The sequence below is a fragment of the Enhydra lutris genome, unplaced genomic scaffold (genome assembly GCF_002288905.1).
Source record: "Enhydra lutris kenyoni isolate GAN:26980312 unplaced genomic scaffold, ASM228890v2 scaffoldscaffold121, whole genome shotgun sequence".
Taxonomy (NCBI): Eukaryota; Metazoa; Chordata; class Mammalia; order Carnivora; family Mustelidae; genus Enhydra; species Enhydra lutris.
In genome coordinates this window covers 176217-181630 of record NW_019154205.1, presented here as the reverse complement: position 1 = coordinate 181630, position 5414 = coordinate 176217, and positions in this window count along the sequence as shown.

Sequence of the window (5414 nt, the reverse complement as noted above, 5' to 3'; positions counted from 1 at the left end):
AGCTTCTGCACAGCAAAGGAAACAGTCAAGAAAACAAAGAGGCAACCCACGGAGTGGAAGAAGATATTTGCAAATGACAGTACAGACAAAAGGCTGATATCTGGGATCTATAAAGAACTCCTCAAACTCAACACACACAAAACAGACAATCATATCAAAAAATGGGCAGAAGATATGTACAGACACTTCTCCAATGAAGACATACAAATGGCTATCAGACACATGAAAAAATGTTCATCATCACTAGCCATCAGGGAAATTCAAATTAAAACCACATTGAGATACCACCTTACACCAGTTAGAATGGCCAAAATGAGCAAGACAGGAAACAACATGTGTTGGAGAGGATGTGGAGAAAGGGGAACCCTCTTACACTGTTGGTGGGAATGCAAGTTGGTGCAGCCACTTTGGAGAACAGTGTGGAGATTCCTCAAGAAATTAAAAATAGAGCTTCCCTATATCCCTGCAATTGCACTACTGGGTATTTACCCCAAAGATACAGATGGAGTGAAAAGAAGGGCCATCTGTACCCCAATGTTTATAGCAGCAATGGCCATGGTCGCCAAACTGTGGAAAGACCCAAGATGCCTTTCAACGGACGAATGGATAAGGAAGATGTGGTCCATATACACTATGCAGTATTATGCCTGCATCAGAAAGGATGAATACCCAACTTTTGTAGCAACATGGATGGGAGTGGAAGAGATTATGCTGAGTGAAATAAGTCAGGCAGAGAGAGTCAATTATCATATGGTTTCACTTATTTGTGGAGCATAACAAATAGCATGGATGACAAGGGGAGATGGAGAGGAGAAGGGAGTTGGGGGGAATTGGAAGGGGAGGTGAAGCATGAGAGACTATGGACTCTGAAAAACAATCTGAGGGTTTTGAAGGGAATGGGGGGGGGAGGTTGGGGGAACCAGGTGGTGGGTATTACAGAGAGTACGGATTGCATGGAGCACTGGGTGTGGTGCAAAAACAATGAATACTGTTATGCTGAAAAGAAATAAAAAATTTTTTAAAAATCTTAAAAAAAGAGAGACTTCCCATAAAACAAAACAAAACAAAACAAAACAAAACAAAAATCCTACAGGTCAATATCCCTGATAAACAAGGTGCAAAAATTCTCAGGAAAATACTACAAATTGAATCCAGCAGTACATTAAGAGAATCATGCTCCGCAACCAAGTGGAAATTATTCCTGGTCTACAAGGGTAGTTCAATACTCAAAATCAATCAACAGGATAGACCAAATTAATCAAAGGATAAGAACCATATAATCTTCTCAGTAGACTCAGAAAAAAAAAAACATTTGACAAAGTACTGCATCCATTCATGACAAAGACCCTCAACAACATAGGGATAGAGGGAACATACCGCAACATAATAAAGACCATATGCAAAAAATACACAGCTAATATTATCCTCAGTGAGGAAAAGAGAGAGGTTTCCCTCTAGGGTCAGGAACAAGACAGGGATATTGACTCTCACCACTGTTGTTTAACGTAGTACTGGAAGTCCAAGCAGCAACAAACAGACAACAAAAATAAATAAACTGCATCCAAATTAATAAGGAAGAAGGAAAACTTTCACTATTTGCAGATGACATGATTCTTTATGTAGAAAACCTGAGAGACTCCACCAAAAAACTCTTAGAACTGATAGATGAATTCAGTAAATTGGTAGTACAAAATTAATGTACAGAAATATGTTGCAATTCCATACACGAATAATGACGCAGCAGAAAGAAAAATCAAGAAACCTATTCCATTTACAATTACACCCAAAACTATAAGATAACCAGGAATAAGCCTAACCAAAAAAGTAAGAGATCTATGCTCTAAAAACAATAAAACACTAATGAAAGAAATGGAAGATGATAAAAAGAAATAGACAAACATTCCATGTTCATGGATTGGAAGAGCAAATATTGTTAAAATGTCGATAGCACACAAAGTAATCTACACATTAATGCAATCTGCATCTAAATACCAACAGCGCTTTTCACAGAAGTAGAACAAACATCCCTAAAATTTACATGAAACCACAAAAGACCCTGAATAGCCAAAGACACCTTGAATAAGAAAAGCAAAGCAGGAGGCATCACATTTGTGGAATTCAAGTTACATGACTAAGTTTTAGTGACCAAGATAATATGGTACTGGCACAAAAACATACACATCGGGGAGACAAGTTGGCAGAGAAGTAGGAGGAGGTGCTGTTTCAACCTGTCCTCTAAAGTGAGCTGATTACCTACCAAAGAATTCTCATCACCCATGAAATCAGCTTGAGATTAGAATTATACACTTCTGGATCTCTACAGGGGCAGAGTATGTCAGTGGGCAGGTAAAGCAGAGTGGGAACACTGGACTGATATCTGAAGATAAACAAAAGGGGGAGGGAGCCACCAGAAGCGACCCATTGGAAAGTAATACCCCAATACGAGAGTGCCCTGTGATTGGGGACCAGCATTAACTTGGAGTCTGGTTGAAAGCACTCAAAAAGAGCAAAGGATCATAGGGGGAATTTGGGGGAATCAGGTGGTTAGGGACAGGGGCTTAAGCCCGCCAACCCAGGATAGCCACCGCTGGCGCTGAGTCAGAGAGAGTGCAGTGAAGAAGCCATGTCCTGGTCCCTGAACCGCCTGCTTGCCTGAGAGCATCTGGGTGGCAGCACCTGTGAGGGTTTGGGAGCCTCACCAGCCAGCAGAACCACAGCCTTTTGCACTCTGCATGTGCACACATGCTGCACAGCCAGAGTCTGAGTCATGCCCTACACCCTCCCCTGAGAGAGGTCCATGCAGGCACCAGCCAGCCAGTGCTCTCTAAGACCTGGAGAGTCTGAGCACTCCCAGCCCTGGGCCAGCGTGAAAATCTCAGTGCACTATCTCTGCTTAGGACCACTTTGGCGGTCTGGAGCTGCCCAGACAACCACGGTTAGTATTTCCTGCGGTTTTGGGTACAAGCAGGAGTTCCTGTGACCCCAGAGACCATGACTGGGAATGTGCTCTGTCAGCGGCAGAGGGGGAATTTATGTGCTCTGGAGCACCCAGAAGGGTATGGACTGAGGCTTCTCTCTGAGAGGGAGGTCTGGGTGCAGTTTGCCAAAGGCCACCAAGGGGAGAGAAAACAAATAAACAAAAAAACCTCCAGAGAACAAAAGCCTGAAAAACTGGTTTCCTCATGGCCTAGACCCTTGATGGGGGCAGGAGACTTAACTCTAGCAACACTCCCTGAAAAACCACTCAGCAGGGCCCTCCACCAGAAAGCCAGCCAAAAAAACAAAAAACAAAAAACAAGAGAACAACCACCACTACTTCATAGATAAAACTTTTATTTTTAATTCGCTCCCACTATTCAGGTTCTTTTCATTTTTTTTTCTTTTATATAACTTTTCAACCTATTTGCCACCACAATGAGATGTTCAGTACATCAAATTCCATAATAACCTTATAATCTGAACGTTTTTGATACACATACCTGTGTTTTTATTTTGTTTTTCTATTTTTAATTTAATTTAATTTAATTTTTATTTTATTTCATTTTTTAAAATATTCATATAGAGATAAGCTTCAAGGTAATCCCCTTTCCCCAATCAATGCCACCCCTATAGGTAAACCAGTTTTAATCCCCCTTTATCTCAGGAAAGTTGAGTCCTTTAACAAAGATAACAAGATACATCCAGGAAGAATCAAAATAACCTTCCTTGCCAACACTGAGAATTTATAACCACCCTCCCATACTTTTCTTCTGTCGGTGTTTCTGTGTATTTCTTTTTGTTCTGGTGGTATATAAATCTTATACTTGGGGTTCATTTTGATGGGGTTCTTTTATTTATGTATTTATTTATTTTCTCTCGTCATCTACTTTTGTTGGTCTTTTTGTTTGTCTGTTTTTGTTTGTATACTTCATCAATCTTACCTTTGGGACCCACCTGGGATGGGCCTTCTCTTTTACTTTATCTCTCTCTTTTTTTTTCCCTTTCTCTCTCTCTCCTTTTACTTTTTTCTTTCTTTTTGGTGATGACTCTCAATTGCTCAGAAGCATTCCAGGATGCACCTTGCCTGCACCACAGTTGATATATTCAGCTACACATCCATTCATCCATCTCTCACCAAAATGACTAGAAGGAGGAATGCCCAGCAGAAGAAAAATTCAGAGACTGGGCCCTCTTCATCAGAGCTATTGGATATGGACATAGACAATATGTCAGAAAGGGAATTCAGGCTAACAATTAATCAGGCAATAGCTAGATTGGAGAAAGCCTTTGATGACAAAATGGAATTGATTAGGGCAGAAGTGAAAGCCACCAGGAATGATGTTAACAATGCTCTCAATGACATCCAATCTAATCTAAATTATCTAAAAGCTAGGGTAACTGAGGCAGAAGATAGAATTAGTGATCTGGAGGACAAATTGATAGAGAAAAAGGATCAGGAGGAAGTCTGGAACAAACAGCTTAGAATCCACGAAAACAGAATTAGGGAAATAAATAATGCCATGAAACATTCCAACGTCAAAATTATTGGATCCCTGAGGGGGATGAGAAAGAGACAAGACTAGATGATATAGTTGAACAAATTCTCCAAGAAAATTTTCCCAATCTAGTGAATGGAACCTGTTTGTGTACTAGAGGGAGAAAGGTGTCCCACAAGATCATAGTTTCTAGAAAGACCTCAAGATACCTGATTGTGAAAATGATGAATCATAATTGTAGACAGGAGCTCTTGAAAGCACCTAGGGTGAAGAAATCCCTTACGAACAGAGGAAAGCCCATCAGAATAACGTAAGGCCTGTCCACAGAAACCTGGCAAGCCAGAAAAGGCTGGCAAAACATATTCAGGGCATTAAATGAGAAGAACATGCAGCCAAGAATACTTTATCCAGCAAGACTGACATTCAAAATGGATGGAGAAATAAAGAGTTTCCAAGACTGGTAAGGTTTAAAGGAGTATGCAACCACCAAGCTGATGCTACAGAAAATATTAAGGGGTGTTCTATAAAAAAGGAAAAAAAACTGAAAATATTATTGAACAGTAATATATGGAGACAATCTATAGAAACAAAGACTTCACAGGTAACATGATGTCAATAAAAATGTATCCCTCAATAATCACTCTCAATGTGAATGGCCTAAATGCGTCCATAAAATGACACAGGGTTGCAGATTAGATAAAATGGCAGGACCCATCCATATGTTGTCTACAAGAGACCCGTTTTGAGCCTCAGGATACATCCAGACTAAAAGTGAAGTGATGGAAAAGAACCTTTCATGCCAATGGGCATCAAAAGAAAGCTGGGGTAGCCATTCTCATATCAGATAAATTAGACTTTAAAGACTGTAGTCAGAGATACGGAAGGACACTGCATTTTTCTGAAAGGGACTATCCACCAAGAATATCTAACAATTGTAAA